General features: G+C 39.3%; 1 protein-coding gene across 4 annotated transcripts in view; it reads left to right on the top strand.

Annotated features, from left to right (window-relative positions):
• The window catches only part of PIK3CB (phosphatidylinositol-4,5-bisphosphate 3-kinase catalytic subunit beta), an 88,847-nt gene that overhangs the window by 22,701 nt on the left and 52,309 nt on the right, over window positions 1-13,837 (top strand). The window contains exon 1 of one of the 4 annotated variants that reach the window (XM_083869002.1): window positions 9,063-9,181. The exons of the other annotated variants lie outside the window; for them this stretch is intronic. The gene's annotated coding sequence lies outside the window, so the exon portion shown is untranslated. Of the gene's footprint in view, window positions 1-9,062; window positions 9,182-13,837 lie in introns of those variants that run through there. 4 annotated transcript variants of the gene reach the window in all.

Below are 13,837 nucleotides of genomic sequence, written 5' to 3'. Positions count from 1 at the left end.
AAACCAGTACTATTGGGCTGACACACACAGTGTTACATACTGTATCTCATGAGGACTTTGGATCATGGAGGCTAGAAATTCAGTACTAATGCCTCAGTGCATTAAACTATTTGTTTTGTGGCAGTGCTGCCTGTCTTTCCAGCCACTCACGTGTGAAAGTTTCAATGTGTTTTATTTTGGTAATTAAATCAGATCTAGGGGCAAAAATTATGTCATGTTAGAAATTCAACTTTATTTATTTATTTATTTATTTATTAAATTTTTTTTTTGTAATTTATTTTAGTAGTAACTAGTAAACAAAGTTTTACTTTGGGTTGGTAAGGTGTATACTTACAATCCCGAACTAACAGCAGGTAACTTTTGAAATAATCACAATTTGAGGAACCTTCAAGGTGAAGGTTACATGGATCTGGATAATGCCTGAAGTATCAGGTATTTTGTAAGCAACATCGACCAATCCGTGTTAGTCTATCAAATTTACATGGGTAAATCTTTTTATCTCAGCCTTTGGTGGAAATAAATTCAGGAATGCAGTTTCATTTACATAAATTAGGAACTGCAGAGGAGGTCCTCATGTGCAAATGCTTGTGGATATGTAGGTACCAACATAATTGAATTTACGTACTGGCTTCAGAAGATTAAAGAAACAAAGAGTAACACTGAGGTGTCAAAACCAGCTTCCTTTGAGAAGTGGGATTGGGGCAGTTTTGCTTCCCCACTGGTAATTTGTGGGTGAGCATTGTTACTTGGTTGGATTTTGGCTTCTTTTAGGCAGCTAAGGTTGAATTTTAGCCTGCTGCAGGGCCCAGTCTTTCAGAAGCTGGTTGTACACAAGCAGAGGATCCAGGCTGTCTTCACCTGCCTTTGCTACTTCCCTGCTTTGGCTTTTGGTCAAACCTTTTTCAGTTCATTAAAAAGGGAGAAGGGCAGTTGTATCAATTTCTTGCCTTAGATGCTCTTGACTTAAAATTGTGAATTAGTTGAACTCGGGAGTAATTTTCTGCCTTTGGAGCTACATCTACATATATAGAAGTATGTTTAGTATGTACTTTTAAAGGAGCATAAGAATTAGGAGTACTATAACTTCCTCCTGACAGAAAAGATGTACATTTGCTACTCACAGCTTATTTTTGTTCTTTTCAAGCTTGTTAAACATGTGCATTTTTCATAGGTAGTGTTACATTAAATTTTTGCTAAATTGAATTGTAAAGAGTGCTTTTGTGTTTCTAGAATATCTTGCTTTTGTTTACAAAAGCAGTTACTCTTTTTTCTGATTTTTTAGAATAGCTTTGTGAATTCATCATAATAGCAGCATCAAAATATCTTCAAGGAACTATATCAGAAATATTGATGTCTAGTTTTTTGCTTGTGTGGCTCAGCTTTATATGCTGGTGTAAAGCTGACCAGTCGTACTTCCCATATTAGGTTGATAAAGGATCTTTTAGTACTTTACTTCACTACTGGCTATATAAATATGAGTTTTGTTCCTGTTTTCCAGAAACTGTGATGATTGGGAGTAAAGTCTGTGTTGGGACTTTAATTTTTGTGCTGGTATGTGATGCTATGTTTTGTCTTTGCATGAATTTACTAGTAAGGGGAGGAACAGTGGCAGCACTGTTATTTCTAATTTCTTTTTGTAAGATACAAGTAATCAGTGTCTTCTCATAGCTGTCTTTTTGAGTTCGCTTTTAGGGACTACTAAAGGTGTAGGTTGATTTTAAATTTCTTTTCACAGTGCTCTTCTGGGGCTTTTCCCACCCATATTGTATGCAAAGCAGAAAGCAGAGCCATTAATTTGGAACTAATGGACAGTTTTAAGTGATGTGTAGTCCATTAAGAGGCTTGCACTGCTTGCTCTCACTTCAGACCATTCCTGTCCTCTCCTTGCCCCCAGGCACCATCTATCCACTGGATTTAAAAAACCTGAGGGAATTCAGAGATGGATTGGAGGGTGTAAGTTTGGAGCTGGCATCAGCTGGCAGAGTGTGGGCACGAGCTGGTGTGGCTGGCAGAGACAGATAAAGAGTCTGCTGGAGGCCACGTGAAGCTCTGTGGTGAAACTTTCTGTTCACAAGAATCTGTAAAAATACTGCTGTGCCTTTGGTTTTGTGGCACGGTGTTGCTGTGAAGTGTTTGTTAATTCTTGGTGTTTCTGCAAGTCATTTTTGTGCACAGAAAGTATCAGGGCAATTAAATAATTTAAAAATAAGCATAAGAACAGCCAGTTGTTTCTGGAAGCTGTTATGTGGACTGTGCAATAGCTGGTGGTCTGTACCATTAACCTGACACTAAGAGGCTCAGAGTCCTGCTGGTTCTGTGACACATTTAATGTAGAAGTGTCCTTGTATGTGGCTACAGAGTACCAGAAGCAGTTTAAAAATGAGAGTAGGTAGGTTTCGAGAACACTGTACAAAATCTCTAGAAAATAGAATAACTGATAACATTTTTACTGCTTGAGGTTCTTAGGGGAGCTAACAATTGAGCAATAGCTTTTTTATCTTTGGTAAATATTGTGCTTGGAAGGCACATTTTGATATTGTTGCATCATTTTATTTTTTAAAATAAAGATAACTTGATTTTGAAGATAATTGAAGATCAAAGATAACTGATTTTGAAATGTGCTGTTATTTTCAGTTAATAATTTGATATTTATGAGTATAAAATGTTCAAAACAGAGGAATATGAAGTCTGTGATTTCAAAAACTGATTATGTTTGTGTCACTACAAATAACAGCCAAAAAATCCTGCTTTTGAGTCCTGCAGAAGGATGGTTTTCAGTCAGTGATGTGAACAATGCTATTTAGTCCTCCAGAAGACTGACTGCAGGTTGGTCTGTAGTTAGTGTGTCCAAACCATTGGTACAGACGCAGCTACAGGTAAACAAAGGTCACTGTTGCCAGCAAAAACTCACAAGGCTAAGTACAAAGTTAACTTGGTAGAAAGAAGCTCATAAAATGTTATTTGAAAATTGCACTGGGCACTGAATCCCCTTCTTGCTTGGCTTTATGTCTCAGATTCCTTTTCTGGTTTTAAAGAGTACTTTGGTCCTTTTGCCTGTACTTTTCCCCACTTCATCTACCTTTCAGTGTTCCCAGTTTTTTTACTTTTTCTTTTATTTTTGCGGTATGGCTCTAAGTTTACTACTCTTGAGTTAGTCCTTCTCCCCAGATCCCCCATTATTTCCCTCCCAACCCCCAAAGAATTTAAGTGTGTTAACCATACGTGACAATGTTATTTACTCTCTGCTGGTGTTGGGTTTCTTTTTTGTGTTTGGGGTTTTTTGTGAGTTTTTTTTTTTTTTTTTTTTTTTTTTTTTTCCCAGTTCCCTTTTTGACTGAAATAGGTGTTGCTGAGGAAGGGAAGGCCTTTGGGATTTTCACACCATTGCATGCATTGTGTATTGGGGTTTGAAAATTACATGGGCTTGGAGTATTTGTATTTCTGACTTTTAGTGCTGAGCATCTTACTTTGTTTCTGATACAGGGATAGATTTTCTGAATTTACTGTTTGGTTGTCTCTATGCCCTGCTAAGGATATAATTCAAGACATAAGATATTTAAGGAGGATTGTCTAAGTCCTAATCAGGGATCCTCTAAACAAAGAAGAGTTAGTGCTTGGTGTAAACACAGCAAGAGAGAGACGTTGTGTGTGTATGCTCTCCATATGGGCACAGGCAATGGCAGCATCAGAATGTGAGCAGACACAGTGGAGTGTTAGTCTTGTTACTAATTAATGGTGATGGACAAGACTGAATTCCTCCTACAAGACTGAATTCCTACAAGTTAAGACTTAGTAGGAAGTAAAATTTGAAATGTAGAATCTTAAAATGATTTTGGTGGGAAGGTTAAAGATCACCCAATTGCACTTCCCTGCTGTGGGCTGGGACACCTTCTACTCTCCCAGGCTGCTCCAAGCCCCATCCAGCCTGGCCTTGGACACTTCCAGGGATGGGGCAGCCACAGCTTGATTTACAATTTTACAATAATGTAGCTTTACAACAACCTGAAAGGAGGGTGCAGCCAGGTGAAACTCAGCTTTTTCCCATGCACCAAGTAATAGGATGAGAGGAAACTGCCTCAACTGCACCAGGGAAGGTTTAGGTTGGATATTAGGAAAAGTTTCATCACCAAAAGCATTACCTAGCATTGGAATGGGCTGCCCAGGGAAGTGGTACACTCAGCATACATCACCTGGATGTATTTAACAGATGTGCAGATGTGGCGCTCAGGGCATGGTTTAGTGCTGGGCTTGGCAGCACTGGGTTACAGGTTAAACTTACTGTTAAGAGTTTTTTCCAACATAAATGATTCTATGATTTTGTTCTGGTTTATGCCAGGTTGAAGTGAAATTGAGGATTGAGCCACAATAGCAGGAGGTGAAGAACGCCTGTGTACTTCTGCTGGAGGGTTTTAAATTATTTACATGTAGTAATGACTGAGGTGTGTGTGTGTCTGTAGAAGAGCTGCCTTGTTTTTCGTTTCATGGGAAGGATCTGTGATGAATGCTGACTGGAAAGTGAGTAGTAGTTTCTGAACTCTCTGGAGTGAAGAAAAACATTAGTCTGGCAGATTGTCAGCAGCAAATGGTACATTAATTTTTGGCACAAAACTTGCTTGCAAGAAAAGAGACTTTCCTTTCAGTTGTTAATAATAAAAATGAGGAGGGACCCGTTATCTGTGCTCAGTAGCTGGTATTGTTCTGCTGCTTTTTAGTATCCATGTAAGACAGATACAATGCTTTTGACAAAAATACTTTTCTATTTTATTGAAAATAAAAACCCACTTTATAATACACTAGTAATCTGCATTTGATTACGTATCTAACTTTAAATGTTTTTATTATGTTTATAATTTTTTACAAGCTGTGTGCAAACAATTGCAAGATTTCCCATGTGTTTAAAGATAGAGATACGGCTCTTCAGATGTGTAGAATACTGAGAGTCTTCATGCTAGGCCAGTTTGACTTCCCCAGCACTTCAGAGGTTCTTTTTTACATTTGCTACTAGTGAGATAATGTAGGGAGATAATATTTTTTTAGTAAAAATGTTTATTTACCCTTGAATTAGGTGACCTCTAGCTATGTTGAAATTTTTAGTAAGCTCAGAATAATGACCTAACTCTATTTTTATCTGAGTAATAATAACAACAGCAACATTTTGTTTGCTGAATTGTTGCTTTAACTGTTAGAATACCATTTTTTCTATACTCAGTGTCATTCTGTGCAAATCAGTGTCCAGTTAACATAAATGCATAACAATTGTTTATTCGCATTCTGCAGTCCGTTTTGATAACTGGGAGCTTCTGTTTTCTCTGAGCACTGTAAATAAATCTGGTGCATGAAGACTTGCAGTGAGAGGGAAGAGCAGAAAAGTTCTGCATAAAAAGGAAGGCTGTTTAGTAGAGTTCTTCCATAAAAGCAAGTTTGGCAAGAATGTGAGGATGTAACCTAAAAAGCTGGAAGAATTTTAAGACCACAATCAAGTAACTTGCTCACTGTTTCTTGTAAGAGTAGTCAATGGAGATCTGCAGCAGCTCTGTATCTTTCAAAGCTGAATGCATATATTGGGTGCTGTCCTAATTTCTAAAACTGCAAATATGCTGTATTACAACTCACTTTATAGTCAACTTGCTGGGCACCACAAAATGACAAGTGTCCTTATCTGTTTCTACATTTTGAAAATAAAGAACTTCTCTCTGTGTATTATTTCCTGTACTCCATTTGGTTTAACTTAAAAGGCTTCAACGTTAATTTACTTGGGTGAGAAATACTGTGAGTAAAGCACTGGCTGGGGAGTTATAATAATTAGATTCTATTTCCAAGTGTGTCACAGGCTCTGTGTGAGTTCAGAGACATTGGGTTATTCTGGTGTGTTTATATCTGTGCATCGAGGGTGAGGCAGTTTTCTTTCTTTGGTCTCTTTGCATGGTAAACTTGAGTTAATGTCCTTGAACAAATATAGTGGATGTGATGCTTGGGGCAAGGCTTAGTGATGGTCTTGGCAGTGCTGGGAGAACAGTTGTACTGGTCATCTTAGAGGCCTTTTCCAACCTTAATAATTCTAAGTTTCTCTGCTGCTTTAGGATAAATGCAAACACTTAATTGAAAAATACTTTGTAGCAGCTCTGGTAGTTGAAATCAATGACAAATACATTTTATGTGCTTTATATTAGCTTGGAGAAAAGGTAAGTGTATTTTTAAGTGGCCCCATTAAAAAAAAATCAATTTAAGTGACCACATTTAATTGTTCCAGCTGATGCACAGGCTTGCTTTGATGACTGTTGGTGAAAATGTTTTTGTCAAAAGAAAATCTCCTTTATTGCATTTAAAAAAATAAAGGAGAAATTATTCTTAAAAAGTAGGTAGAGGCAGATGGTAGTGCAGCAGCTAAAGTGTTTTTAAAGCATCATATCATAAGATTAAAAAGTTAGTCTTTAGTGTATTGTTGTCATGGGAATAGAAATTTGAATGATTAACCCCTTTCTATTTATAGCTGTTTTCTCTGAGTTACTTCTGTTCCAGTTAACTGCTAGGTAAATTTTATGAGATGGCAGAGCAATTCTTGCCTTAGCCTATCTCTGCAGCTCATCATTTTAGTATCCTCAGGTTACTTTCTTTTTAACGTGAATTTCACAAACCACAGTTGAATTTTCAGATTTATTTATAGTTAGAGAACTTTCAACTTTCTTTGTGCGCAACTACAGGATTTATAGAGGCCTTCAGCATCTGGTGGCTTCTTTTGTCTCCTCATCACTACTTGCCAGTGTTTAAAATCCGGGTATATTGCTGCTTAGAGGTGGATTCCTGCGGTTTTTGCCTCAGGAGGATGAGAGATGCAGGCTGTGTGCTGTGCTGATAAAGCTTGAAAGAGACAGACCAATAGTTACCAATTTCTGTGGAAGTTTTCCACTCTCTTGATGCCCTAAGTTGCTTCTTCATGGTTGATTTAACTGGGACTTGTTGGCCAGGAAAGTAGCACGCTACTCTTTGGGTGGTTTTTAGCTCTATTTGTGCAGCAATAAAGGGTTTCTACCATGTAATGACCATTTTCTTGAAAAAGAGGCAGTGGTTAGACCCCTTATACAGAAAGGGTTCTTCAGAAATGGCAACATTCCTGAAACCTTTGGCTCAGGCATCTACATTTTGGTGACTAACAGACCGGTTAAGCTCAAAAAAGATGTATTGGGGTGTGGTGGTAAATGAAATGGTTTGTTGTTAAACTTTCTGTTGTTCTGTGATGTACTTTTTTCTTGCAAAGTACTGGTGAAAAGTAAAATAGGATTTTAGAGGGGCTTTGTTTTCTTTCTCACTTATCTTGGCAGAAAATTTGAAAGGAGTTTAGGGAAATATTTTTTGAGTTTTTCCTTGGAAAATCACTCTTCTGCTATCAAGTATGGTGTTGAGAAATTTCTGTCTTGGTCAAACTGTCCTTGTTTGTGTGAAAACTGAAAAGCCTTTGTGTTCAATTGCAAGGGTCACTTTGTTGGTGTCTGATTTTGTCATATTTTAATAATTGCTTTCTTAAATACAGATGCTGCTGCTGCTGCAGCAGCTCTTCTGTGTGCCAGGTTTACATCCCTTGTGTCCTACTGCTCCTGCAGTTTGGAGTTGCCAACAGGCTGGGGTGCAGAATGATGTGAAGTTGTCAAAAGAGTCTCCAGTGATCGGCTCTGGGAAAAGAAGGAGCTCATGTTCATTTGTCTGGGAGGGGGTGGGCTTTGGATGCCTGTTGCCAAAAAGTGGTGTAAATACTGGTGTCATAATTGAGTGATAGCAGGAGGATAAATGCATTGACTGTAATGTATCTGCTGCCTCTCCTTCATCCTTGCACACCTTGCCTCTGGAAATGTCAGAGAATGTGTCATTTCCTGGGGCTCCAGCACTGCTCAGGCTCTGCTCCTTCTCAGAATGCGAAAGGCACTTTCTGTCTGAAGGGCTCCTGACACCACAAAACACTTCTGCTTCTCTCAGGAATAAGCCTATGGAACAGGTGAATGGACTCAAGCCTTTTGTTAGCAAGGGAAGCCGGAAAATGCTGTATAGTCTAAATTACTGAGCTGAGGAACACAGAAGGGTTTGGGTCGGTCACTTTGTTCTTACAGCAAGTGTTCTGTAATTTTAGGTGCTATGTCCAGTGGCAGTGTAAAATGTGTGAATACTATTCAAATCTGACTTTTGGATCCAAATTCAGATTTAAACTGTTGGTTTGACAACAGCAGGATTGTCTTTTGTGTTTGTTTTTTTTTGTGGGGTGTTTTTGGTTTTGGTGGGTTTAGGGTTTTGTTTGTTTGTCTTTGAAACCAAGCACTCCCTTGCTTCTAGCCTGGGATTAATCCAGATTTGGAGCTCTTCAATTATGTAGTATTATAAATTGTCATGCAGAAATTATGCTTCATGTTTTAAATACTTTTTCTATGAGGCCACACTACCTGAAAGAAGAGGGAATGGGGAACAAAAACAGATTAAAATGCACACTTTTATTATCTAAAAGAGCTGAATGGATTTGCTTTTGAGTGTTGGATATAGCTGGAGGTAAACTGCATTTATTAGATGCTTGTATTTTTCCTTCTTTAGCACAGGAGCTAACTATTCTTAGTGATTACTTCTAGTTTCAGATAGTATTTACCATATACAGGTTGTTAGTGATGGAATGCTGTTATTATGTGTGATGTGGTAATATTTGGAATCAAACAGCAGTTTGGACTGCAGAAGCATATCTGTAAAATACTCAGATAGTTCTGTGTTGGTTCAGTGTCTTGCAATCCACACTTGGGAGTTTATTTTAATCATAAAGAACAAAGCCTTTCAAGTGATACCTGGAGCAGCGTGGGCAGCACCTTCACAAAATGGCTCACAGTAATTAATTACTGAAAAATTGTTCAGTCTTACTTTTTAGCTCTATGCTGTCATTTGTATAAATTCAAATATGAGCACAACAAAAAGCAGAATTTGAGAACTAAGAAGAAGTAAATTTGCATAGTTTCACCATATTAGGCGTTTCACAGGATGTAATTGGGAAGTGAAACATGGAGACATGAAAAGTGGTGAAGGAAATAGACTATGCAGATCACAGCAAACAGAAGTCACAAGTAGTGCTACTAATAACACTTCAAGTAACTCAGTAATCGTGATGGGATCTTCACAGAAACAGGATGAGGACTCAATTTCTCTGTTTAAAATGCAGGTAAATATTTATTCATGTAGTAATTTTTGGGTGGAACTAGTTGGAGTTTTTCAGTGTTTTTATATCTATGACACACCAGTGAATAGAAAATGCATCAGCAGTAAGGGCCATGTTCAGGTGTTCCTGAATTCGGAGGAAATGCTTTGTCAGTCCTTATGCACCTTGGGCCTTTAAGAATTTAAGGCAATCAGAGAGAAATCATGAAAAAGGACGTCATAAACTTTAGAATGCCTGAAAATGTCTCATTGAACAAATATAAGATTTCTTTATTAAAAGTGATGGTGTGGGGGTAATTTTGTTCGAGAGGAAGTCCTTGTGTTCTGCCCAGTATTTAACTCTAGATTCAGGAGCAGCTTAAAAGACAAAAGTGTGGGATGTAATTGTGTTGTGATGAAAGACCAAAGACACAGGTACAGGAATTGCTGTGCTGCTGGCAATTAATGCCCCTGCCCTTGCCCCTCAGACCTCTGTCCTAAAATAATGCTTTAGATGTAATGAAAATCCATGCAGAATCAAATATTTTATTATTGCTTGCAGCATGTTTTAGGATGTGGAAAGCTGAATTTGGGTGTGCAGGGATGGCAGACAGGCTGGTTGGGGGTTCATTGGCTCCTGCAAACGTCTCTGTAGGTGTCACAAGGGCTTGTGTTGGGTTTATTTGCACCTACCTAAACTGCTCAGTGGTTAGGCTGGCCCAGCTGAAGCCTTTGGGCCTCACACTTCATGTGTAGGTGAGGATTTCTTGCACATGCATGTGTGGGTGAGGATTTCTGGGAAGAGGAGCACTGCTCTGTGACCACGGCTTCCAGTTCTTCCCTGCCGTCAGCCACAGGGAGTGAACCAGAGTTAGGAAAGCTGCAACACTGGTGTGATCTGTGGGCCCTGGGAGGGGTTGCATCTTCATATGGATGAGTCTGTTCAGTGGGAACTATTGAGTTCTTTGTCCCCAGCTCTGGAGCTGCTGAGCCAGCTGGGTAATCACTCGTGCCCTGTGCTGGATCGGAACTGGAAATGAGCTGGAAACCGTTGCTCACTTGACTCTGTGTTTGTGGAGCAATATAAAGCAAATCTAAGCACTTGTTTGTGAGTCATCTGCAATCATAAAAACACTGCTGTTTTGATAAAACGCTCACACTCAGCCTTGAACTTTGTGCTTTTTGAACCGTAGAGTACCAGACAGAGCACATCCTCCAGCCCAGAGCCTCTCCTAGGATGTTTTCTTATTCTACACTTGTCATTAGAAGTGATCAGCATTGGCAGCCAGCCCTGAGTGCTGAGGGCATTGCAGGGTCTCCCTTAGCAGAGAGTTTGCCAGTCTGCATCTCAGCACACTGCCCTCAGGTCAGAGAATGACTGGCTGACTGGCTGTCTGGCAGAGTGTGAGAGGAAAATTTGCTGTCTAGCAGCCTCTTTTTGTTAAGCTTCCTTAACAGTGATGTGTTCCCCTTCTGCTTTGCCCCAGGCATTTCTTTTGAAGGTGACAGAGCAGGGGAAAACCAATTGAGACGTTCTGGGGAAATAAAAATGAATCATTTTTGTTTAGGTTTCTGTTTGTTGATCCTAAATAGTGCAAATGATTCCTTCCCATCTGGAACTATCTATTCCTTAGTGCTTTAATGGAAAGTCCTTAATTTTCCAGTGCCAGTAAGTGTCGACAATCTTTTGCTCTTAATTTTGACTTAATTGTAAGGAAAAAAGTTCATTTGTCTCACAAGTCCAATCAGATTGACTTGTAAGATACAATTAGTAGGAGGGTTACTGGGTTACTGAACCTTGAGCGCCATCAGGGAGGATACATCACTGTGAAGGAGAGACACGCCCTCCCCCCCCCCCCCCCCCCCCCCCGGCCCAGATAAATTCAAATGCCAGTAACTGACACTCTGTTAAAAAGTCACTATATTCAAAATAAAGACTTAGTGAAAACTTGCAAGATCTTTTTGATATTGCAGTTCTAAACTGAAGGGGAACTCAGCAGCATGTGTAACCAAGTAAAGAAATGATTCATTGTAAAGTGTATTAGTCTGTGCTTGTGTGAGTATAAATTCGCTTTAACCAGGCCTGTTGGGCACTGCAGGGGATTTCACAGAGGTGAGGCAGGGCTCAGTGAGGCAGTGCTCTGGGAAGAGTGACCAAGGCTTCCTCACACTGTGATTCATTGTGGTGGGAGATGGGGCTCCTGCCCTCAGTCACCCACTGGATAAATGTAATTATGGTATTGAGTTCTTCTTGATGAAGATACAACCGAATCTAGCTTCAAATCATGCTTTGAACTGTTATCTGTTTAACTTAAAGAATAATACTGGAAAATGGTAAGTGGTCTCTGTTTTGCCCATCTTCAGGACTAAGAAAGAATGTTAACTGACTTACAGTTCTGACATAGATGTCTCTTTTGAACTCATTTGGTGTTCTGCAATTTCTGTCTCTGCCTTGTTTGTTTTTGGTTTTTTTTTCTTCTTTTTCTGTGGCTGTTCTTGTGCAATGGGAACTTGCAGCTCTATGCTTGTTCAGTTTTGGTTTAAAGATTTTGTACAAGATAGGTAGGTTTCACATTTCAGAGAAGTCTGAGGCTTCTTAAGGGATATTACTGGTTTCTGACCAAGTACCAACACCTGGGAAAGTAGAACACAAAGAAGAAAGCTGTCCTGTGTGTAGCAGTGTGCTGTCCACGGTCAGTAAGGTATATTGTCTTTTGATGTTACTGCAGAAATAAGTGCCTCCTTTTAAAGGTCAGAACTGATCTGTGCTGCTGAAGAGACTCTGGGCACTGCACTGTGAGGACAGTGCTTGTGTAGAGCTCTGCTATCTGATCACCTGGCACACAACACTAGGTAATAGATCAGAAATACTTTTTTCAGATCTAGGCTTTAACCTGCATTTTCAACCTGTGCACTCAGGTATGCAGAGTGTAGAAGCTGGAAGTTGCTGTCATTTAGGCAGATGTGCATTGCTGAGAGCTTTTCTTTTGCTCGCTGTTTTAGTTCCTGGATTTGAGTTGTGATGGCTTAATTATTGACAGTGAATGTTCTTGAAGAATTTTGTGCCTGTTATTGTTGGAACTTAAGACTGAAGAAGACTGAGTTGCTTTATGTGTTTCAGTATTTTTTTTAAGTTGAAGATATTTGGTGTATTTACTGATGCTTTATACTTTTTTTTTTTTTTTTTTTTTTGTCTCTGACTTGGTAAAATAATGAGTTTCTTCATTGCTCCAGCAGCTAATTCAGTTTGATATTCACTTGTCCAGTCTTCATGAGAGCATGAAATGCTCAACACAGCTTTGAGGTGACCAAAGCTGTGAACCAAAAGCTCTAAAATGCCCCAGCTTTGTGCCTCTGTGTGTATCACTGTCCTAAACATCTGCTGGTGCTTTCCTGATGTCTGCCTCAGTGCTTTCTTCCAGAGTAGGAGATTTAATTACAGAGAAGATACTCAAGAAACTGCTATATTTTATATTTATTCAAACCACTCAGAGTTCCTTATCCTGAAGTAAACCTGGAGCATCCTCTCTGACAAATGGATTTTTGTGTACTCTGGAAGAATTGACAGAGCAGCAGCCTGTCTGATGGGTCTGGAAATTGTGATACAGCAGAAGTCAATAGGACCACAATTACCCCAGTAATTTCTGTGTGGCATCTTATATTACTTATGGATGATTTTTTTTTCTTTTTTTTTTTTTTTCTATTCTGTTTATTTCTATTCTTTTATTTCTATTTTTATTTTCTATTTCATTCTGTCCTAAATAGTGGACTATTTCCTTGGCTTGTAATTGTTTATCTTGAACATTATGCTACACAGGAGTTTTAGGCGAATATTTCTTGTAGCTCTTCCCCCTTTCTCTCCTTGTGATATAATTTTTTTTGGTCATACATTCATAAGTGTTTCTTTGGACATAGGGAATGTAGGTGGAGAACTGTAAAAAGTTTTACTGTATTGTCACAGGCATTTTGATTGCCACTAATTTTATGATTGCTGAATTACCTCATAAGATTGTTAATGTTTTAGAAAAAAAAGTTGCAATTTACATAAAATCAGTATCTACGTAATGAGGGTGTAATTAAAAGATTCATAAAAATGATTATTTTCCCAAATGCAATTTCTCATGCAGAAGTTGCAAGCTAGAATGGAAAAGGATTTCTGTTGGGTCCCTGGTGGGTACTGTCAGAAGAATTCATATGTGTGTGGGCCCAAGGTGGCTTGGTGGTGTGTTTTTGGCTGAGTTCACACACAACAGACCCAGAAGAGAGGCTCTGTTTGTAATGTCCAGCTGCCAGTTCTGTTTTTCCCATGTTCCTCAGAGAGGTGCAGTGAGGAAAAGAGATGTCCTCATTAGAGAGTCCAGTTTGTGAGGCAGTTCCTTCAAGTCTTTCTGATCTTTATGCAGTTCCCTAAGATGATGCTGGCATGTTTCTTATGTGGTTGTGGTTCTCAGCGGCTGTTCATGGTTGGTAAAAGGCCAGCAGAGTTTGTACCCTGTCTGCTGGGTGTAACCAGCCTTTGGAAAATTCTCCACTCGTGGTGTGGAGGTGGAAAGTGTCCTGGCTGCCCGTGGTGTCGTCTGCAGTCCACTGATACCACCTCTCTTAACCCCTGCTCTGCTGCTCTGAAAAACGGGAAAGGTTGGTTGGTCAGAAAAATAAGACTGCACACCCTCATCCTCTA

This window comes from Zosterops lateralis (assembly GCF_965231275.1).
Source record: "Zosterops lateralis genome assembly, chromosome: 10".
Taxonomy (NCBI): Eukaryota; Metazoa; Chordata; class Aves; order Passeriformes; family Zosteropidae; genus Zosterops; species Zosterops lateralis.
The sequence above is the reverse complement of the archived record's forward strand: the minus strand, read 5'-3'. Positions and strand labels throughout refer to the sequence as shown.